The 25452-nt window shown below is 37.2% G+C and overlaps 1 pseudogene; it reads right to left on the bottom strand.

Moving 5' to 3' along the window:
- The window catches only part of LOC129658366 (lys-63-specific deubiquitinase BRCC36-like), a 49646-nt pseudogene extending 24590 nt beyond the window's left edge, over positions 1-25056 (bottom strand).
- Positions 25057-25452: the final 396 nt, after the last annotated feature.

Here is a 25452-nt window from a genome sequence, read left to right as displayed (position 1 = left end):
AAAAATCGTCAGACACTTGTAGATCATAAGCAAATCAGATTTTAAATCCAGTGGGACATAATTGTAGACTCAAAAGCAGGAGATTGACTTGATTTGATTTATACTTAAAAAAGAATATCTGGCAAGAGAATGGAAAATGGATTATAGACAAGCAACAGAAACAGGTAGAAATGATAGTTGCTATAATAGAGTAATAGCAGTAGACATGGTCAGAAGCATGGAAATTCATGGAGACCTGCCTATGGACAGGAAGAGGATGTGGGGAAGTAAAGAAATCAATCAATGAATCATATCTAAGTTTTTTGCTTGAGTAAATAGATGGGCTGGGAGCCATTGCCTGGCATGGAAAAAACTAAGACGATAAAAAAATGTGTTGGAAATAGAAATCAGAGATTTGCTTTGTCAATATTAACTCCAAGATGTCTCTTATACATTTAAGTAGAGATCACATGTAAAAAGTTGGCCATACCAGACTAGGGATATTCCAAAACCCCCAAGTCTATCACACACATACAAAAAAAAAAGACAAAGAAAAGCAAGCTGAGAAGGAATACCAGTGAAACAGGAGAAACACTGGAGAAGGATGGTGTCATCAGAGTGAAGAGGAAATGGTTCAAGAAAAAGGGAGTAGATAGCTGTGCTGAATGCTGAGAAATCGAGAAAGACAAGGACAGAGAAGCAACGGTTTTGACAAGAGCTGTACTGGTGGATTTGTGAGGATATGTATTAATATTAATGAAAGAAGGTTAGAATATTCTGTGATAACAAACAAACCCTCAAATATCAGTGGTTAAGCTTAATAAAGTCTTCCTTGCCAAACAGGCGATGTCCTGAGGTCAATCACTGAACTCCTTTCCAGTTCGCAGCCCTCAATTCATCTTGTATAATGCCACTTTAAACAAATGGCTTTTAAGTTTGTCACAGCAGAAGAAGAAAGACAACACGGTTTATTTTTAAAAATCTGGCCTGGAAAATGTTTACATAACTTCCATACACATTATCCAAAATCCAATAACATGGCAAAGAAAACTGGCAAATATAGAAGAGAACACGAGTATCTGCTGAGCACAGTGTCTACTTGGGATAGCAACCTAAATTACTGCACTGAAGACAGTATGAGAGATGACAAATTAGAAAGAAAGAAAAAGGACAATACAAATACTCTCCATTTCATAAAAGCCTTCCTTGACCCCACCTCCTCCTCAAACTACCAGTCCATTTCTCTGCTCTCGTTTGTACTTGACACCTTGAATTACCAACCAACATCTTAATAATAATCTTAATAAAACTTTTACTCTGTCATGGGCCAATGATAAAATTTTTGAACATAACTGGCAAAAAATATCTGATACAATTATATAGTTTGGAATTGTTACATAATGAGCATTCATAGGACAAGGACAGTAATTTTTTCTAACCTTTGTATGATTAATGGACGCCCCCCCACACACGCACAAATAGGAACTGCATCAAAGAAAACAAACAAGTGAAGTGAAGTTGCTCAGTCATGTCCAACTCTTTGTGACCCCATGGACTGTAGGCTACCACGCTCCTCTGTCCATGGGATATTCCAGGCAAGAGTACTGGAGTGGTTTGCCATTTCCTTCTCCAGAGGATCTTCCCAACCCAGGGATTGAACCAGGATCTCCCTCATTGTAGACAGACGCTCTACCATCTGAGCCACCAGGTAAGTTCTAAAAAAAACAAAAGTACATGACAAATTTTGAGTTAGGTACTTATGGAGAGAGACTAGTATTTATAAGTTTTTTCTTTTGTTAGGCATGTTAATGCATTGTTATATAAACCACATAGTAACATTAATTAGTATTAGGATCTTATTTGAAAGGTGAAATTTAGGCTCTAAGATGAAATTTTAGTAAGCGACATAGCTGGGGGTCTCAAATCAGTTGATTTTGATTTCAAAGTCCATGTTCTTTCTACCCCTTGATAATTTCTGTTCAAAGTTCAATAAATCAGGGTGCTTAACTATTCTATTTTAAAATTCTAAGATCAAGAGCTTCTAAAAAATGGCCTTTGAGGGAAAAAAATCTTCTATTAAAACTATACTTTAATTCTAATAATCTCGTCTAATTTAAATTTCAGTCTTCTATCAAGGAGCTGCTTTTAGAATACCTCCATTTTGATATTTCACATGACATCAAACCCAACACCCACCAAACCTGATTTACCTTTTAAAAGCTACTCTCTCCCCAAGATTCTCATTTTACCATGGCATCACTTTTCCTGTCACCTCACAATTCAGTCTATTGACCTATCATCAAGTTGTCCATTATTCTTATGTACGTATTTTCTCTGCTCGTTTAAAACTCTTTGAAGAAAAGACCCCGTGACTTCTCCATCTTTTTATGTCCATTATCTCTGCCATTACCTTATTTATAACAGGTGCACAGCACATGTTTGTTGATGTCGTTAATGACAATTTATAACTTTAATTCACTCTTCTATTTTTACTCCATTTACTACCTAAATCGAAGGTCTTATAAGCTAGTTCCTATGACAGCTGCATCACTGACCTCCTAGCTCCCATTAGGTCTCCTTATAAGTAATCCTATAGACTCCCTGGAGAAGGGAATGGCTACCCACTCCAGTATTCTTGCCTGGAGAATCCCATGAACAGAGGAGGTTGGTGGCTTACAGTCCATGGAGTTGCAAAGAGTTGGACCTGACTGAGCAACTAAGCATTCACTATATACTATAATCAAGCAAAAAAAAAATTATAAAATACTACTTTATCATATTGGTTCTCCTTTCCCAATTCTACAATGGAATTATATTGACTATTAATTTAGATGAAAGTTCTTGACATACAAAGTCTTCCTAATCTAGGTCATCTTTGTCTACCAACCAATGAACAGGTAGGGTTTTAAACACTGGAGATAATAGAATAGATATACACTTCCTTATTCCTCACTTTAAGTATAACTAAAAACTCTGGAAATGATGTATAAAGCAAATATAAGAAGACTGTTAAAGAGTGAGAGAAGAAAAGGATAGCTAGAAACCTCAGGACTCAGGAACAACACGGTGGTGACACCTCTGGGTTTCTTTTGGCCTCATGTAACCCAGATTTACAACTGAAGAACCCAGAAACCTGAACGCACCTATAATCATAAGCAAAAAAATATCTCCAAGAAAAGCCTTACTCAAAGGATCAATCTATGAAAGCAGAAAATGTTTAGATAATAACTGCACTACCCCTAGCAAATATCACAGGGAAGGTTGTGACCCCACTCTGCCCAACGCCAAGGCTGAATGAAGAAATTAGACTGCAAAATTTGAAGCTATAATAAGGCACCTCAGCATTCTTGCCAGAATGATGTTAAGAGGAGGCTAGGTTGAAAGGCAGGATGTTCAGCACCACCCAGCAATAACAATGCCTCATATCATAATGATGCCATTGAGACCAACTGGGGAACAAAACTCTTACCCACAAATAGCAATAATGAGGAGGCCAAATTGCAGGTGTTAAAATCCTAATGACAAGCCTGGACTTCTACACCCACCAGAATGTAATAAGATAGCAGAATGATGTTCAGAAAAAAGTAATCTGAAAAAGAAGTTTTAGCAACTTTGTAGATATTGACTAACTAATTCTAAAGTATTAAAAGGGAAAACATCTAAAACAGCCAACACAATGTTAAAGAATTAAAAAACAAACAATGAAAACAGACTAACAAGATTTACTATAAATGTACAGTATAGTATTGGTGACAGTGTGGTACTGGTGAAAGACTAGACAAAGAGATCAAAGGAACAGAACAGAGTCAGAAACAGACCCACAGAAATAACATGTATACCTGTGGCAGATTCATTATGATATTTGGCATAACTAATACAATTTTGTAAAAGTTTAAAAATAAAATAAAATTTAAAAAAAAAGAAATATAGACAATCTTCAACAAATGAGCAAAGGCAATACAGTTGAGCATATTTTTTTGCAACAATGGTGCCAGAACAAGTGGACATCCACATGCCAAAAAATAATAATAATAATCTAAACATCACCGACTTGACGGACGTGAGTTTGGGTAAACTCCGGGAGATGGTGATGGACAGGGAGGCCTGGAGTGGTGCGATTCATTGGGTCGCAGAGAGTCAGACACGACTGAGCAACTGAAATGAACTGAACTGAAACATAGACCTTGGAAAAGGAATTGGCAACTGACTCCAGTATTCTTGCCTGGAGAATCCTGTGGACAGAGGAGCCTGGTGGGCCGCCATCTATGGGGTCGCACAGAGGCGGACACAACTGAAGCGACTTAGCAGCAGTGGCAGTAAACAGAGACCTATACACTAAACTGAATTAAAATAAAAATACAACATATCATAATTTGTGTGATACAATTAAGAGGAAATTCTTCCCTGGTGGCTCCGATATTAAAGAATCTGCCTGCAACTCAGGAAACCCAGGTTCAATCCCTGGGTTGGAAGATCCCCGAGTAGGGAATGGCAACCCAGTCCAGTATTCTTGCCTAGAGATTCCCATGGACAGTGGAGGCTGGCAGGCTACAGTCCATGTGGTCGCAGAGTCAGACATGACTGAGTGATTAACATTACATATTCAAGAGGAAATTCACAGCACTAAACACACTCATTAGAAAAAAATGAAGTCTGAACTGAGTAATTTCACCTCCAGCTTCAAGAATTTAGAAAAAGAAGAGCAAAATAACCCCAAACAAGTGGAAGGAAGGAAATAATGTAGAATAGAAATGAATGAAATTGAAAACAGAATAGTAGAGAAAAATTACTGGGACAAAGTGCTGATTTTTCAAAAATGCAAATAAAATTGACAAACTTCTAATAAAATGAAAGAAAAGAAATTCATTGATAGATAAGACACATGGATCAATGGATATCAGATCCACGACCCATGAATCTACCCATAGAAAGAGGCCCAAGTGATTTTGGACAAAGTTTATATAAAATTCAATGGAGTCTTATAAATAAGGCTGCTAGAGTAATTGGGCCATTGGACATTCATAGACAAAACAAATAAGCACAAATCTTATAGAAAAACATATTATCTTCAAGGACTATGGTGAGGCAAAGAGTTCTTAAACTTGATGTCAAAACTACAACCCATAAAAGGAGATATTGATAGACTACACTTCACCAAAATAAATAGATTTTACTCTGTGAAAGACTGTGTTAAGAGGATAAAGATATGAGCTACAGTGACAGAAAACATCAAATTACAACTAGCATCTAGAAAGATAAAGAATTCTCAAGACTCAGTGTTAAAAAAGAAAATAAAAAAGAAAACAATAATCCAGTTTTATACACAAAGATACAGCCAGACAGTTCACCAAAGAAGATAGATATGCAAGTGCAAATAAACATGAAAAAATGATCAAAATCTTTTCCTAAAACATCACTATACACCAGTCAGAATGGCTGAAGTCAAAAAATAAAGATAACTCTAAACACTGACAAGAATGTGGAGGAAATACATTACAAATACTTTTCTACTGAAAATGTAAAATGGTACAGCCACTCTGGAAAATCATTTGGTAGTTTCTTAATAAAACTAAACATTCAACTACCATATGACCCAGAAATTTCACTCCTGAGGATTTATCCCAGAGAAATGAGGCTTAAAATGAAGACACAAAACTGTATATGAATGTTTATAGTGTATTCATAACGGTTCAAAACCTGAAGCAACCCAGATGTATTTCAATAAGTGAATGTTTAAATAAATTATGGCACACTGATATCATAAAATAATTTTTAAATGCAACCACCTCTAAATGAATCTCTAGATGATTATGCTGAGTGAAAATTATATATATACTCCATTCTTATAATTATATAACATTAATGAAATGGTAAAATTATGAAAATAGAAAACAGAGTAGTGGTTATCAGGGGTTAAGGTGAGGAGAGGAGCAGAAGGGAAATGGATCTGGCTGTAAAAAGACAACTGAAGGACTCCTGGGGTGACAGAAGTGTTCTCTGTCTTGACTTTATCGATGTCAATATCCTGACTGTGATACTATACTACAGCTCTGCAAGATGATATCACTGGAGGAAGCTGGGTAAAGAGTAAGGGGATCTTTTCATTATTTCTAACTGCTTCATGTTAATCAGTGATTATTTCAAAATAAAAGTTTAATAAAAAATTAAACATACGAGGGAATAGACACCATTTTCATTTACTTAGATACAGGATTCAAACTAAGAAACATGAATACTCAGATTCATTTATAGAGCCAGATGATTTCTTCCTGTGCATGCTCACTCAGCCGTGTCCTGACTGTTTGTGACCTCATGACTGTAGCCTGCCAGGCTCTTCTGTCCATGGGATTATCCAGACAGGAATACTGGAGTGGGTTGCCATTTTCTTCTTTAGGCGATCTTCCTGAGTCAGGGATCAATCTCCACATCTCCAGCACTGGCAGGCAAATTCTTTACCACTGAGCCACCTAGAAGGAACGATGCTGAAGCTGAAACTCCAATACTTTGGCCACCTGATGCGAAGAACTGACTCATTGGAAAAGACCCTGATGCTGGGAAAGATTGAAGGCAGGAGGAGAAGGGGACGACAGAAGATGAGATGGTTGGATGTCATCATTGAATCAATGGACATGTGTTTTAGTAGACTCCAGAAGTTGGTGATGGACAGGGAGTCCTGGCATGCTGCAGTCCATGGGGTCACAAAGAATCGGACATGACTGAGTGACTGAACTGAACTGAACTGAGCCACCTGGGAATCCATGATTTCTTCCTAAACTCCTTCTTTTAGAATAACTCATCAGGAACTTCCCATTTCATATTTCTGATCTTTGCGATCAAATTTACAAAATTACTCTTGATGGTAAAGAGCTTTCATGATACGAGTGAAGTGAAAATACCCCATGTATGGCCTGCTATTCTATTGTTTAGGACTCTTTTTCTGATTCTTTGTCTTCATGATATATTTGTTTGGAGGGCCCCATGATCTACCTGTTTCTGTCACTTCCAAGAAATAAACCACAATGTCACCCAGAAACAGGTAGTGACGTACTTCATGATTTTATTCTGCTCAATTGCTTACAGTTTCCTTTCTTTACTTTGCCACGTCAGTAGCTTTCAGACAACCCTTCTATCTTACAGGAATCTTTTCTATTTGATTTTTCATATGTTCAGCTTGGTAGAGCTAAGTCACTCTGAATACAGCTTCAGTGCCCAGTAATCCTGCTTCAGAACTTTATTGGATCATGTAAAATTCTCAAGCAAGAAACTCACATAACTAACCCTAACTTTCCAAGCTGGATTTTGTATATAGGTGAACTGGCTCCCCAAATGGTGGCTCTTTCAAGGCACTTAAACACATTTTAAAAAATAAAAATCAAACAAATGTTTGTAGAGTGCTATATATGTACCCATCACTGTATGTCACTGTAAAGAATCCCAAAGAAACTCCTGATAGGAAGACACCAGCTTGATTGGGACAGAGGCACATGGCATCAAGAAGTAGGAAATCAATTAGCATTAAAGAAATGCATAATATGATCTCTAACCTAACAACTGTAGAAAACATTTTATTAATAACTAGTTTTTCAATGAGAAATGTCAAATATTACCATATTTATGTACTTTTAAAAATTTTCATGGAATCTTTACTGTATGAGTCTAATGCTGTTCTAAACATCAGGATGTATATTATACTGGAAATACCAAAGACAGGGACCATGACTTTAAACAGCTAGCATTTTGATTGGAAAATGCATCTTATCATGGGAAAATATATAAGTGATACATAACAATGTAAGAAAATAAAAATATATTTAATAAGAAAAGCACTCGAGACCAGCAACCAAAAAGTATCAAAATGTAGTAGAGACATTTTTATAGAAGGAGTGTGACTAGAGATGAGACTTATAAATAAATACTGGAGTGTTGACGGAATTGGCAGATAATCACATGAAAGTTTAAATCCCAAAGATTCTATTTTTCCAACCATATTTTCACAGCTTAGATCCCTTTTCTTAGGCATCTTCTCAGTGAACAGCATTCTGAGCTCAGGACCTTCCTTTCTTCCTGTTAAGTCTTCATCCATTTTCCCCACTCAAAGTCTTACCCTACAACTTCAGTCTCTTGCTCTCTTTTATTTATGCTTAAATATTCTCAGTCTTGACTGCTTACCTAGCTTCCAGAGATCTCCACCTCCCTTTCCTGGGTACTTGCTGAAAGCAATTTCTTGCCTGGACAGAATCTGTCAACTGACACTGTATATTACCCACCTGACTGTATTATTTGTAGGCGGGGTTCTCCTCAGGTGTGTTTCCTACCCCAATGTGCCTTCCAAGTTCCTATTGTTTTGGTATCACGTTCTATGCATCAATGACTGTAACTTATTGAACATTTAGACCACTGAATCAGATCTGTTTCACCAAAGTGTCAAAATGACAGATTTATTCACTATTTTGTTTCTTTGAAATGATCATCTATTCTTCTAAAGAATGTACACAAGAGTTTCATGAGGGTGGATTATACTGAATGAAATCCTCACTAAAAACAGTGAAATTTTGAATTTAATTTAGGATTACAAAAAGATCTTGGAGGGAAGTGATTGTAAGTCATGCTAATGGAATAACAAGTACTAGAGTTCAATACAAAGTGATAATGATGTACACAGTGCAAGATGTGCTATATTATATTTGCAATCATCACAAACATTTAGTTCTCAGTCCTGTCTGACTCCTGGCCACTCTATGAACTGTAGTCTGCCAGGTTCCTCTCTCCATGAGATTTCCAAGCAAGAATACTGGAGTGGGTTGCCATTTTAAAACAGGGCAAGTATTAAGAAATTAATGCATACAATAATCCTGGCAATGTCAGTATGAAAGAGGTTTGGTCACTTATTATATAGGAAAAATTAAACAGATTGGAAAAGAGGCTGCTGCTGCTGCTGCTAAGTCGCTTCAGTCGTGTCTGACTGTGCGACCCCATAGACGGCAGCCCACCAGGCTCCTCTGTCAATGGGATTCTTCAGGCAAGAACACTGGAGTGGGTTGCCATTTCCTCCTCTGATGCATGAAAGTGAAAAGTCAAAGTGAAGTCGCTCAGTTGTGTCTGACTCTTAGAGACCCCATGGACTGCAGCCTACCAGGCTCCTCTGTCCATGGGATGTTCCAGGCAAGAGTACTGGAGTGGGGTGCCATTGCCTAGATAATAGATATTAGATAATTCTAGTAAGTATGAATGAAGAGTGATAAAATCACTATATATGTCTTAGTGAAAAACAAAATTTGAAAAAACTACCAGCAATTTTTTGATCCTTATTTATGTAAGAATGGTAATTCCTTTAGTGACTAGAGTTATAAATGGTTTCTATTTTGATTAAAACCTATAACTACAGAAATGTAAAAATTTCAGGTCTATTTTGAACTGTGTTGTTGGAAAAGACTCTTGAGAGTCCTTGGACTGCAAGGAGATCAAACCAGTCCATCCTAAAGGAAATCAGTCCTGAATATTCATTGGAAGGATTGATGCTGAAGCTGATGCTCCAATACTTTGGCCACCTGATGCAAAGAACTGACTTACTGGAAAAGACCCTTATGCTGGGAAAGGCAGGAGGAGAAGGGGATGACAGAGGATGAGATGGTTGGATGGCATCACCAACTCAATGGACATGAGTTTGAGCAAGCTCCGGGAGTCAGTGATGGACAGGGAGACCTGGCATGCTGCAGTCCATGGGGTCACAAAGAGTCTGAGTGACTGAACTGAACTAAACTGATGGCAGCCTAGGATCTCATAGCATAAAACTCCAAATCCAAAACCAGTAGGGCAGTTAATCACCACACCATTGTCTGTTGTCTTATTTCCTACTTCACACACCCTTAGTTTTTATGGTTTTTTGTTTGTTTGGTTGGTTGGTTGGTTGGTTTTTTAAATGGTGCAGTATTTCAGGTCCAGCTCTCCAGAAGTCAGTAGAGGAGCATGTCATTAGTTATGTCTTCCCTCCCCTCCAATGGTCTTCAATTACCATTTTAGTATTGCAATGATAATTTGAGTTAATAGAAGCAAAACTAATTAAACAAACAAATTCTGCTTAATATCTCCCATCTGTCCCTGGGAATATAATCAACTCTCCCTTCATTGTTCTGTGCCTTGGATGGCTGCTGTCCCTGGTCCACATTCCTGACTCCTTTGCACTCTAGTCTTTGGTTGGCAGAAGAAAGGAAGGAAGGAGGAAATATGCCTGGAGTTTACTTCCTGAGCCCTCTCACTGTGGTTGCTGTAGGCCAGTGGTAACAGTGTGCCTTCTTCTGACAGGGACTTCTCTCTAGGCATTCTTATTAGTCCCTCTCACATCTCCACTTCAGAGAGGGCTGGCAGACATTCTATTCCAATCCCAGGGAACCAAACTATTCATGTATTTCCCTACAAAATGTTCAATTTTGTAATAGCCCTTTATTATATTCACTTCCACTTTCTCCAGTTTGGTTGTGCTATCATTTCCTGCTGAGACATAGCTGACATCCAAAAAATTAAACACATTGCTTTCTGGCATCACTTCATGGAATATGGATGACATTAATAAAAGTTCCAAATCTTCCCATATTCTAACATGCTGTTCACTACATACATCTTGAACTACGCACAATAAGCATAAAAGGTAGAAATGTTGGATGCAGATATTGACAGATTTTAGAAATATTCCTTATTGGAGAGCTGCAGTTTTGCTAATGAAATTTCAGAAACTGCATATTGTATGAATCATTTTGTGTGTTTGGAGTATTTGGTGATGTTAGCAAGGGACAAATAAGGGTTGTAAGGAAAGCCTACTAGTTGTATAAAAGCTTTGAGAAAAGTCAAGCCTTTTAGATCTATTATTGATATTGATTATTTCATTTTATTTAATTTTTTTCAGAATGAATTTCTTTACAAGACCAGCTGGAATGGATCTACTCTTTAGAAGTCCCACTGGCTATCCTTAAAAATGCCTGTTTCTGTGTAAACCTCCACACTCTCTATCCAAACACACTCAATGACAGATTCTTTCCTCTTTCTCTTCCTGTGAAATCCTGTTTCTGTCCAACATCTAGAACAATGACAGCTGCTCCCTGAGGTCTATGCGGATGTCTCCAAAGGCTATTACTTTCTCTGTATTTTCAAATTCTTAGGTGTACCTCTACATTAGCATCCCTTTAATATATTAAAATTAGAACTCTAAATATGTTGTGAGTTTCTGGATAGCAAAGGTCTAATTTATTTCTCTTCCCCTAGTATCCAGTTCAGTATATAACAGCATACAATAATTATTTAATGAATGAATTAGTGAATGTATTAGCTACCCACAATCCAAACCCTCATAGAGCATTTAGATTCTGTTCTTATAAAGCCCCAAATGTGTATTCCTTAACATAAATAAGGGATTATTTTCTGATAAAAAATAATTAAACATATTATCTATTAAATTATTTTAATACTTAATTTAACCATTGTTACTTCAACTGAGCTGGGATATTTTATTTCTTGATTTTACGTAAACACAAACTTCAACCATATCTGTTAAAACATATGCGTTGTTTTCCACTTAAATTGACTGAGAAAGAATTCATGAAACAAAAACAAAAAAATACAAACCAAATTCTGCAAATGATCATAAAATGGTAACTGTTTGAAAAGGATACGGGAAATCTACTTGAATCTTTTTTATGCACTATCTAACATTAAACTGTTCATTGAAATCTTTAAAAAACCTGAGAGGTAATATAATGAATGACTATGGAGGAAGTCAGCAGATGGTATTCCTCAGCTATAATACAACTGGACATGATGACTAAGGATACTGTTGTAAAACTTGTCCACAATTTTAACAATGAATGCTGTAAATTTCATAGGTCTATAGGCTGACCAAACCAGCATGATTCTTCTCACTGTTAAGACTGTAAATATAACTGCTTATTCTACTGGGCTTTTCAATCCTGCTATCTCACTATTCTATCGTTGCTTAGCAACCTTGGTACTATTATGGCATGCTCACTTAAAAAAAAAAATAGAATCACCAAAATGTGTTTGCTGATTTATTTATTTGAATGGAAATGATCCAGGACCAAAATAAAATCTTTTCAATGTGACAGCTGGCACTGACTGGGTAACAACTTGCAACTTGACTGTAATCAGAGTTAAGACAATGTTTTTCTCTGAAAAGGTAGACGCCTATGTACCCTCTAATCCCAAATGTATATTTGTTTAATCATTTTTGGTCGGGTTTGCTTTTGAATACCTGAAGATAGATTTGGCCTTGGAAGTTCATGTGAAAAAGTGTTATGTGTAGCGGAGCCCAGGGCCAGGACGTTTGTAGGACAATATGAAGTATGAATTATTGCGACTGTAGAACTCAGTGAGCAAACTAACCCATCAAGCTATGTAAGTTGTCACAAAATGTACTGAGGCATTCCGTTCCACTCAGGTGAGATAGGACGAAGGGTAGAAAGAAGGAGTCTGAGTCATAAAATCTTTCCTGCCTCAGGGTAATAGTAACTTATTTCACTATATTTATAGGTCACTAATGGTAACTGATCCAAAAGAAATGGTGGCATCGAATTGTCCTTGGCCTCTTGTCAAAAAGAAAGAAATCATCTATGAATATAGTCAAGGGCCAAAAAAGAAAAAAAAAAAACACAATAAAAGACAACACTATTAGCATAAATACAGGAATAATCATAGTATGTAATTTATATGGTCTATCTTCAATGTTTTTTCTAATGGAATTATTCAAATTCTAGTACATGCAGAGAATATTTATCACACAGAGAAAAAGAAAGTCTACCAGTACACTATTCAAACTTATGAGACTAAATTCGCTATATTCGCTTTGACTGTTCCTGGGTGAAGAGAATAATTCAATGAATCATACTTTTCTCCCTCTATTTCTCCTTTTCACGTTAGATGGTTTTGTCACGAAAAGCTGAGATATTGGAAAATAAATTCAGCTCTTTCCTGTACTCTGTATCTCAGAGCAGCACACATACATTTTTCTAGTTCTTAATTTTTATCCTTTCATGCTGTTCCTAAGCTGCCCTTTCCCGTGATAACTTATGCTAAAGAAAACTGCATTATTTAGTGATATTACTCATGGCTACCATTTACTAAGGACTTGATATGTGACCAGAGTTGATACCATTCTAGATTATTCTTTGCTTGTTTGCCCAGTGTAATAAAAATCCATTAAATAATACAGAATCTCTGTTTCAGGGAAGAATGGATATAAAACCAGTGAAAATTCAAATTTTTTTCTATGATAAGCACCACAGTAAAACAATACAATGAAATAGGGTAGCTATTTTATTCCTAAAATATAGATTATGATTCCACTCACTCTTCTGTTATTCTGATGAAATACTTTTAAAAGGTGTTATACCAAGGCATAAACTCTGCTGAGAATCATCAGACATGTGTATACTATAAAGAAGTCACACACTTCTTGTTTCCATAACCTTTATGGCTAAGCTCTTTTAATCAAGCCTATAACATCTATTCTGTTTTATATTGCTAATTGTCACAAACGTGGTATAACACTCTTACCCATCAATTTAGGGTTTAGAAATTCATATGGGAACTCTGGGAAAATTTAGTGTCACAGAATTCGTTGATGAATTTCAATTTTGTATAATACATGTTTAAAAGTTTACTTATGAGTAAGTTTGTGTCTGGCAATAATTAGTCTGTTTGACTGAATGATAACTGAATTAGCTAATTATTTGAATATATTAAACTGCCAAGTTTGAGCATATATTGATACAAATAAATCATTCTTAAGTTTTAAAATTTATTTACATCAATGTCTGCATTATATTGCTTCCCAGGTGGCATTAGTGGTAAAGAACCCAACTGCTAATGCAAAAAATGTAAGAGAAGCCGGCCAATGCAGAGATGTGGGTTCGATTCCTGGTTTGGAAAGATCCCCTGGGAGACGTCATGGCAACCCACTCCAGTTTTCTTGCCTGGAGAATCCCATGGACTGAGGAACCTGGTGGGCTACAGTCCACAGGGTCGCAAAGAGGCAGACATGATTGACGTGCCTTAGCAGCAGAAGCGGTTGCATTAATTTAGTTGACTACTTTGAAAGACATAGACTGTATTGTAAAAATATTTTGAACTTTATTAAGCAAACAATGGGATAAACTTAATTTCTACCTTTAAATAAAGATATTCATTGCTTACTAAAAAATAAACAGTTTTGTTAATTAGACTCCTCTAGTTGGTAAAGAATCCACCTGCAATGCAGGAGACCCTGCTTCGATTCCTGGGTCGGGAAGATCCACTGAAGAAGGGACAGGCTACCCACTCCAGTATTCTTGGGCTTTCCTTGTTGCTTAGCTGGTTAAGAATCTGCCTGCAGTGCGAGAGGCCTGGGTTTGATTCCTGGGTCAGGAAGATCCCCTGGAGAAGGGAAAGGCTACCCACTCCAGTATTCTGGCCTGGAGAATTCCATGGACTGTATAGAGAATTCCATGGACTATAGAGTCCATGGGTCTCAAGGAGTCGTACACAACTGAGCAACTTCACTTTCTTTCACCCTGAAACTCAATTCAGTTTTACGTAGACTTGTTATACCATGTGGCTTCAACTTGTGCTTATAGATGACATTTCAATTGACTCAAGAGTGTCTGGTTTTGCATTCATAAGACAGTAAACATTTTTATGCCATAAAACTGTTTAACTCAAATGGATGGCACTCACATGTGGGCTTCTAAGCTGCATTTATACATCTCATATTGCAGTGTACTTATATAAACCTGCCTCTTCTGGAGAGCATACTTCCCTTGAGAGGTTCACCTGAAATGTCAGATCGACTAGAGCATGAAGAACTAGCCTAGTGAACAATTCAATAGTCTGAAAATATTCAGGTTGAGTTAAAACAAATACTTTATTGTTTATAAAACAAAATCTACTTATTAGCACCTATTTAGGTATTACTTTAAGCTTTTAAACATAGATCTACTCACATTTTGTTTCTGTCCATGCTGCTGCTGCTGCTAAGTCGCTTCAGTCGTGTCTGACTCTGTGCAACCCCATAGACGGCAGCCCACCAGGCTCCCCCGTCCCTGGGATCCTCCAGGCAAGAATACTGGAGTGAGTTGTCATTTTGTTCTCCAATGTATGAAAGTGAAAAGTGAAAGTGAAGTCACTCAGTCATGGCCGACTCCTAGAGACCCCATGGACTGCAGCCTACCAGGCTCTGCTGTCCATGGGATTTTCCAGGCAAGAATACTGGAGTGGGTTGCCATTGCCTTCTCCATTTCTGTCCATAGGGGACAGGAAAAGAGAAACAGTAGAAAAAAAAAAAGGAAAATGAGACTTATGCATGCTTAGGATGCCAATTATTATGAAACAAAGTGTTTTATGGCTAAAAGTTACTAATAGTCAAAAGCTTAAAATAAATATTATGCCTAAATATCTAAAAAGTAGCATATTTTATTGCAATAACCATTTAATCATAGCTCAGTGTTAACTTCATCACATTTGAAGAAAATCTAAATTTATAAATTCTTTATTTATTTATCTACTTTATAAAATTGCCCATCATATAGAGTGAAGTAAGTCAGAAAGAAAAACACCAATACAGTATATTAACGCATACATATGGAATTTAGAAAGATGGTAACGATGACCCTATATGCAAGACAGCAAAAGAGAGATAGATGTAAAGAACAGACTTTTGTACTCTGTAGGAGAAGGCGAGGGTGGGATGAGCTGAAAGAATAGCATTGAAACATGTATATTACCATATGTGAAATAAATCACCAGTCCAAGTTCGATGCATGAAACAGGGCACTCAAAGCCACTGCCCTGGGACAACCCTGAGGGATGGGATGGGGAGGGGGGTGGGAGGGGGGTTCAGAATGGGGGACACATGTACACCCATGGCTGATTTGTGTCAATGTCTGGCAAAAACAACTATAATACTGTAAAGTAATTAACCTCCAATTAAAATAAATAAATTTAAATTTAAAAAAATAATAAAGTTGCACAGAAGATAAAATTTTTCATCATCTTACAGGTTAAAACAATCTTTGATTTGGGGAAATGATCCTTAACAAGAAGTTAAATAAAACAACTCTTTCCTGAACACTTCAATATACTTTTGGGCAGTAGGTATTAAACTATATAGGCTAATCCTATGTATTAGAGATTCTCACTTTCTAACATTCTTTTCAAAATGCTTCTAAATCTTGCTTCTCTGAACAGCAACAGATAATGAGATGTGGACTTCCCTAGTGGCTCAGAAGGTAAAGAATATGCCTGCGATGCAGGAACCAACCCCTAGGTCAGGACAATCTCCTGGAGAAGAGAATGGCTACCCACTTCAATATGCTTGCCTAGGAAATCCCATGGACAGAGGAGCCTGGTGGGCTACAGTGCATGGAGTGTCAAAGAGTCAGACACATCATTGAGCAACCAACACTTTTCACTTTCATACTTTCACCTCTCATATATGTCTGTTTGTTTTTTTTTAATTGCATCCTGTGATGTTGAAAGGGGAACAATTAAATAAACTACAGAGGACAGTATATGGCAGAGTTGTCTCCTAAGAGCCCTTAAGAATAATTTTTGGATGTAAATATCAAATGGTCACTCCAAAATCTTAGACCAAGGAACCACACTTTCAAAGTTGTCTTTGATGCTGCTTCCAGAAAATAGGGTCCTTACTTTTTAGTCACAATCACTGACTTCCTCCACAATCCCTTATCTACAGGTGATCTAAGAGATGACTGAATGTCATGTAATAACAAACAAACAAAAAAATGGTCTACAAAAAATTCTTACTTGGGGCTTTCTCCCTAATTAAAACCCCTATCCTCATAAACAGTTAATATTCGCCACCTTGATAACATTACTTTTAGTTGTTGAAGCACAATGATGTTCATTTAATAAAAATTGAACTTATTTGGAACACTCATATAAAACAATATATTTTCCATTGAACATAAGGATGTCCTATGTATTCAAACATATTCACCTTTCCTTTTAGGTTTTTAAATGCAACAAATACTTACAGTGAGAAAAACTTTTTTCCTTTATGATATTTTCATGTGGTAAAGAACCCACCTGCTGATGCAGGAGATGCAAATTTGATCCCTAGATCAGGAACATCCCCTGGAGAAAGAAATGGCAACCCATGCCAGTATTCTAGCCTGGGAAATACCATAGACGTAGGAGCCTGGTGGGCTACAGTCCTTGGGATCACAGGAGTTGGACATGACTTAGCAACTGAAAGACAACAACAGTCATTTTCACTATATATTTCAGAGAATTCCCCATCACGGATTCACTGTTACTAAGGAGTTAAAATGTGGACTATGAAAATAAAGGGAAAATAAATAACAGTGGCAAACCAGGAGGTTAGTGTGTCTTTCCCTTTTTATTTATGCTCCTTCTCTTCCACCTTCCAAATTTTGTGAGAGTGCTTCTATTGGCAAATTACAACACATTGGATATCACCAGTATGGTACTGGGACAAAAAACAGACATATAGATCAGTGGTGCAGAATAGAGAGCCCAGAAATAAATCCATGCATACATGACCAATTGTCGTTATTGAGTCACTAAGTCATGTCCATCTCTTTGCAACCTCATGGACTGCGGCATGCCAAACTCCTCTGTCCTCCACTATGTCCTGCAGTTGGCTCAAATTCAATAACTAAAATTCAAACTGAAAAGCTTTCACACAATGAAGGAAACCATCAAATGAAATGAAAAAGCAACCTACTGAATGGGAGAAAATATCTGCAAATGATACACCTGGTAAACCACTAATATCCAAAATACACAGAAAACTCATGCAATTCAACAACAACAAAAAATCCAATTAAAAAATGGGAAAAGGACTTGAATAGGCAGTTTTCCAGAGAAAAAATACAGATGTTCAACAGGAATATGGAAAGATGTTCAGTATCACTAATCATTGGGAAAATGCAAATATAAGTTACAATGAGATCTCACCTTATACCTGTAAGAAAGACTATCCTCAAAGAGACAACAAACAAAAAGTATCAGTGAGAATGTAGAGGAAAGGTAACTCTCACGCACTGCTACTGGAATGTAAATTGGATCAGCCACTATGGAAAATAGTATGGAGGTACCTCAAAAAATTAAAAATAGAACTACTATACAATGCAGCAATTTCATTCCTGGCTATTCATCCAAAGGCAACAAAAACAATAATTCAACAAGATACCCCCCTATGCTCATTTCAGCATTACTTATAATAGCCAAGATATGAAAGTAATCTAAGCATCCATTGATGAATAGATGAAGAGAATGTGATATATACATACAACAGAATATTAATCAAACATAAAAAGAATGAAATCTTGCCATTTGCAACATAAATGAACCTAGAGTGTATTGAGCTAAGTGAAATAAGTCAGACAAAGAAAGATAAATAAAGAATGTTTTCACTTATGTGTGGAATCTAACAACAAAAAAAGAATAAATATAACAAAACAGAAAACAGACTCACGGATATAAGAAACAGAGTAGTGGTTTCCAAAGGGGAGTGGGATGAAAGATGGATGAAATGAGTAAAAGGGATTAAGAGGTAAAACTATTTAATACCAATTATAAAATAAATAAGTCACAGGGATGAAATGTATAACACAGGAGTATAGTCAATAATACTGTAATAACTTTGGTGCATAATATAGAACACATTATAAAATTAATTTTATTGGACTATAGTTGATTTACAATGCTGTGTTAGCTTTTGCTGCACAGCAAAGTGAATCAGTCATACGCAGACCTATATCCACTCTTTTTTAGATTCTATTCTCATATAAGTCATTACAAAGTATTGAGTAGGAGTCAATTGCTATTCATCACCAAGACAGGTTACTATGTAACTACGGAGTAAGCAATGAAGAAGAAAAAAGGGGTTCAGTGACAACTATTCATGCAGAATTCTTATTTAGCCAGTATAGATAGAGTGTAGCTACTTGCACTCATTGCCTGCCCTGGTCATTTCATCTGTCCTTTTACCTTTAATTTTTCCTTCAGTTCAGTTCAGTTCAGTCTCTCATTCATGTTCGACTCTTTGCAACCCCATGAATCGCAGCACGCCAGGCCTCCCTGTCCATCACCAACTCCCGGAGTTCACTCAAACTCATGTTCATCGAGTCGGTGATGCCATTCAGCCATCTCATCCTCTGTCGTCCCCTTCTCCTCCTGCCCCCAATCCCTCCCAGCATCAGAGTCTTTGCCAATGAGTCAACTCTTCGCATCAGGTGGCCAAAGTACTGGAGTTTCAGCTTTAGCATCATTCCTTCCAAAGAAACCCCAGGGCTGATCTCCTTTAGAATGGACTGGTTGGATCTCCTTGCAGTCCAAGAGACTCTCAAGAGTCTTCTCCAACACCACAGTTCAAAAGCATCAATTCTTTGGCACTCAGCTTTCTTCACAGTCCAACTGTCACATCCATGCATGACCACTGGAAAAACCATAGCCTTGACTAGACGGACCTTTGATGACAAAGTAATGTCTCTGCTTTTCAATATGCTATCTAGGTTGGTCATAACTTTGCTTCCAAGGAGTAAGTGTCTTTTAATTTCATGGCTGCAATCACCATCTGCAGTGATTTTGGAGCCCAAAAAAATAAAGTCTGACACTGTTTCCACTGTTTCCCTATTTCCCATGAAGTGATGGGACCAGATGCCATGATCTTCGTTTGCTGAATGTTGAGCTTTAAGCCAACTTTTTCACTCTCCACTTTCACTTTCATCAAGAGGCTTTTGAGTTCCTCTTCACTTTCTGCCATAAGGGTGGTATCATCTGTATATCTGAGGTTATTGATATTTTTCCCAGCAATCTGGATTCCAGCTTGTGCTTCTTCCAGCCCAGCATTTCTCATGATGTACTCTGCATATAAGTTAAATAAGCAGGGTGACAATATACAGCCTTGATGTACTCCTTTTCCTATTTGGAACCAGTCTGTTGTTCCATGTCCAGTTCTAACTGTTGCTTCCTGACCTACATATAGGTTTCTCAAGGGGCAGGTCAGGTGGTCTGGTATTCCCATCTCTTTCTTGCTGCTAAGTTGCTTCAGTCGTGTCCGACTCTGTGGGACCCCAGAGATGGCAGCGCACCAGGCTCCCCTGTCTGTGGGATTCTCTAGGCAAGAACACTGGGGTGGCTTGACAATGCATGAAAAGTGAAAAGTGAAAGTAAAGTCGCTCAGGTTGCCTACTTGAAAGTTACACAGTCGTGTCCAACTCCTAGCGACCCTATGGACTGCAGTCTACCAGGCTCCTCCATCCATGGAATTTTCCAGGCAAGAGTAGTGGAGTGGGGTGCCATTGCCTTCTCTGATCTCTTCCTTAGTCCTACCCAAACGTATTCTGGCTCTCCTGCTCAAAGCTGCAGGATTTCACAGGCAACATTATGGAATTTTACATTTTTCACCACTGCTAAGAGGGTCATATAGGCCACTTCTGGCTTCCAGCTTCTCCATGTACCCAATTTTATCCATGCTATTTCCTACACTTCACTCTTAATGTTGCCGTGTGTGTGTGTGTGTGTGTGTGTGCCAGTCACTAAGTAGTGTCCCACTCTTTGCAATGCTATGGACTGTAGCCCACAGGCTCCTCTGTCCATGGAATTCTCCAGGCAAGAATACTGGAGTGGGTAGCCATTCCCTTCTCCAGGAGATCTTCCCAACCCAGGGATTGAACCCAGGTCTCCCGTATTGAAGAGATTCTTTACCATCTGAGCCACCAGGGAAGCCCAATGTTGTCTCAAGGACTTTCAAAAAGAAATACTCTTTTTTTTTTTTTCTGCCTAAAATATTATGCTCTTCAAGAAATACTGTCTATTTAGTCAATAAAAATTCACCTAAGAAATATCCAAAGTAGTAATCTCTAAAATTAATCTAGCCATGCATATAAAAGGTTAAGTTCTGTTAACTAAGCAAAAGAGTTTGGTGTGAGTAATGTTTCAATGATGATATTAATGACTGCATACATACTTGGTCAAGGTGAAATTATCTTCTCTACATATTTTAAGTGAATATATTTGAATATTGAATGTATTTCAATGAAAGTGTTAATAATGAGGGCTAACCCTAGCAAAAACATTTATATGAAAAGCACTTCTTTGCAATGGCAACTACTTAAAGACTGATCCAAGGATTTCCAGAAACAGCATCTTCACATATTTGACAGCCCACAGTATGCTTTGCTCCAGCTCCAGAAGTCTCAGTAGATTCTCTTTTCACACGTACCCTCCGTACAATCCTCACGCATGCTGTTCTCCTCTTTCACTTTTGACTTGGACTCTTCTCCTAACCACCCCTGCTGCCACCACCATATTCAACCATGTTTTTTCCTAACCAAGTTCCCTAGATGCTTAATGTAGGATTTATGATATAGCTGGCATTATTCTAGTGCACCAAGTTCTATTTTCCTTTTTTTTACATTGCTTTTATTGGAGTATAGCTGCTTTACAATGTTGTGTTAGTTTCTACTGTACATCAAAATGAATCAGCCATATATCCTCTCTCTTTTGTATTTCCTTCCCACTCAGGACACCACTGAGGATTAAGTAGAGTTTCCTGTGCTGTACAGCATGTTCTCATTAGTTATCTATTTTATACAAAGTATCAATAGTGTATACATGCCAATCCCAATCTTCCTTCTATTTTCAATGGAAACCATTATTCCTTCACATTTTTAGAAAATACTGGATGTATGCACATGCCTCCTATATTGTTTGTATGTTTAGTGACAATATTACTAATCATCTATACAAGATTACAGCTTATTGTAGAATAGGAATTTTTTTTTCATATTTGTGTCAGTTATAAGAAACAACTGAAAATCTTTTTCTCAATAAGGAGTTTAGTTCGTTTTCTGGTAAGAAAACTTTATCTGCAAGCTATATTATAAAAGAAAGGCCAGTGATTAACTCCTGCAATAATCTTCTATTGCTTCTAGTCACATGTAAGAATTAAGTGAGAATGGATTCCTCTAATACAGGCTGTATTCAGAAGATGAAAATGGTGTAAAAGGTAGTGGAAAGAACAGAGCCCTTATCTCTAATGATTATTTCTTACTGAAAGAGGCAGGAAAGAGTCACAGTGACAAGACCCATATCCTCTCATTTAGGGATCAAAAACATGCAGCTTATAACCAAAGATAAGTGAAACCAAACTTTCCCATGGAATGTAATAAGGAACAAGGGAGTGAAGAAAATTTTTAACAGGTTGGAAGAATATTCTAGGAAGGACAGGCAGAGTTCTCTGCATGACCCACCTACGATGACTAGACCCTGTCCCTATCTTACCAAGCTCCTGTCTCATTAAAAATCCCCAAGTCACACTACCAAAAAGCTGTTTGAACTAATGATCAATGGATGTCCTTGTTACTTTGTTCATTTCATAAAATCATAAGAATAGGGTTTGGTTTAAAATTAGGATTTAATTTGAGATGGAAGAGAAATGAGTTTAAAATTTTAGATATATTACTATTCCTGGAAATCTGACTTTATGGAGCAAGTCACACCCATTAGATTTCTGACATCACTTTTATTAACATATTGATTATAGCCCAGATTAATGTAATTCTTAGAAATTACCCATCTTCCACAGAAATGTAACTTTTATGTTCATTATGGTAACCCTAATTTCTAGTCTTGATCTAAAAAAATGAACAATTAGCAATTAAGTGTAAGGGCACAATACCACTGAGCTTCAACTTATTGCCTGAAGTTTAGAGTCAATGAGTTGCTATGAGTATTTAACAGAGTAAGAACTTCACTATGGCTTAGAAAAGTTTAGAATTTAATCTGAATTTTGTACTGGCTTTCATTATTATTTATATACACAGAAATAAAAGAAGGTAAATTCAAACATCAAATGAACAAATTGTGTTTTCTTTTATTCTTTTGCTATAAGAAATCTGCTTTTACAACTACTTCATTTGTAAATTTCAGAGTTATACTTTAACAAATGAATTTATCTTAACCTACTAAAGACAGCTGGTAGAAACACTGCTCTCTCTACAGTATCTAACACTTCACTACCTTGTACACACATCCTGTGGTGACTTGTTCAAAACTCAGTTACATAATCCTTGAAATTAGACAAATTGTGAAATTTGGTGAAATAATTAAATTTAAATAAATGTTAGGAACTGACAAAATCCCATGGACGGAGGAGCCTGGTGCACTGCAGTCCATGGGGTTGCTAGAAGTCAGACACGACTGAGCGACATCACTTTCACTTTTCACTTTCATCCATTGGAGAAGGAAATGGCAACCCACTCCAGTGTTCTTGCCTGGAGAATCCCAGGGATGGGGGAGCCTGGTGGGCTGCCGTCTCTGGGGACACATAGAGTTGGACACGACTGATGCGACTTAGCAGCAGCAGCAGCAACTGACAAAAATTGTTTCCCTATCCTGGTTTACCAACTGTTTACAGTAATCAATTAGCACTTAGGACTGTTATGTATATCCACAGAATTTTAGAACCCAGACAGTGAAGTAGAGATCCCAAGATACTAAGTAACTTACCTCAAAATTCCATTTCTCCTTTTTAAAAACTGCCTCATTCCCATTTGTAACTTGTAATGAAACATGCCTTGGCAATGTTTTCCACCATCTTACAAAAATTTTTAAATTTTAATATCATTGTTTTATACTAAATAAATTAAACTTTAGCAAGATTTAAGGTAAAATATACAGTCTCAGCAGTATGTGAACCATGAACTTCCAGATGTTCAAGCTGGTTTTAGAAAAGGCAGAGGAACCAGAGATCAAATTGCCAACATCCGCTGGATCATGAAAAAAGCAAGAGAGTTCCAGAAAAACATCTATTTCTGCTTTATTGACTATGCCAAAGCCTTTGACTGTGTGGATCACAATCAACTGTGGAAAATTCTGAAAGAGATGGGAATACCAGACCACTTGACCTGCCTCTTGAGAAACCTGTATGCAGGACAGGAAGCAACAGTTATAACTGGACATGGAACAACAGACTGGTTCCAAATAGGAAAAGGAGTATGTTAAGGCTGTATATTGTCACCCTGCTTATTTAGCTTATATACAGAGTACATCATGCGAAATGCTGGGCTGGATGAAGCACAAGCTGGAGTGAAGTTTGTTGGGAGAAATATCAATAACCTCAGATATGCAGATGACACCACCCTTATGGAAGAAAGTGAAGAGGAATTAAAGATCCTCTTGATTTAAAAGGAGAGTAAAAAAGCTGGCTTAAAACTCAACATTTAAAAAATAAAAATCATGGCATCTGGTCCAATCACTTCATGGCAAACAGATGGGGAAACAGTGGAAACAGTGACAGACTTTATTTTCTTGGCTGAGAAAATCCCTTTAGGTGGTGACTATAGCCATGAAATTAAAAGATGCTTCCTCCTTAGAAGAAAAGCTATGACCAACCTAGACAGCATATTAAAAAAACAGAGACATCACTTTGCTGACAAAGGTCCATATGGACCTTTCTCCAATAGTCACATGAGGTACAATATAAATTGGGATTCCAATTCACTCATATTCTGAGCTCTTTTGGACCTGTATGGATTGAAAGCAAGTATAGATTACCCATCCAGTCTTTGTACATTTATCTCCTATGAAACAGGAAAATATAAGCTTGACAATGCCTTGATCCATCATCTGGTACATGGCTTGGTGTGAAAATCAACAAGTGAAGGCCAAACAGTTATATGGGGATGGGAATGATACCAGCCTGCAACTCTCATGGGGTGACCTGTTAGTTCAGCCAACTTCTCTGCCTCTGTTGAGGCCACAGACAACTATTTGGAGAAATTTCCACTTTATCCTTCCTCTTATCAGAACATCGCAAGATGATGACAAAATGAACATGAACACTTATGTTGATGTCAACTTTTCAGCAACAATACAGATTTCAGTTCCAATACATGTAAATTTGGAGTCACTACTTAAATCATCATTCAACGCCCCTATGCACAACCCCATCATCTCCTCCCTCTCTGTGCTGACGTGATTGAGACATACGAGGAAAGCATCCAGATGAACTGCTCTCACTGCCTGCACCACCGGCACTGCCATCTTGACCCAGTCCAACTCACTGTCCGCTTCCCACCAGCTTGGGCCGACCAACCAGTTGCTCAGGCGTGTGGGTTGAATCCAAACGTTCTTTGCTTAAATCCACAGAACTAAGTGTCTAAGAAAGACACAAACTTTTGTTCTGAATGAGCATGTATTTTTTAATGTTTTTTAATAAGTTATTAGTCATTCCAATTCAAATATATTAATTTCATAGATTTCATCCAGGAAAAATGCTACTCATTACCTTTCAAAAATTTTTTTACTAATGCTGCATTTTTAAGCATTAGAAAAACAATTGCAATACCACACATGAAGTTTTCATTCAGAATAATTCATGTTTTAAAAATTATTGGATTGATTTATTAATTGATAATCAGAAAATTCTTTTCTCATAAA

The sequence above is a fragment of the Bubalus kerabau genome, chromosome 8, assembly GCF_029407905.1.
Source record: "Bubalus kerabau isolate K-KA32 ecotype Philippines breed swamp buffalo chromosome 8, PCC_UOA_SB_1v2, whole genome shotgun sequence".
Classification (NCBI taxonomy): Eukaryota; Metazoa; Chordata; class Mammalia; order Artiodactyla; family Bovidae; genus Bubalus; species Bubalus kerabau.
This window is presented reverse-complemented; position numbering and strand designations above follow the sequence as displayed.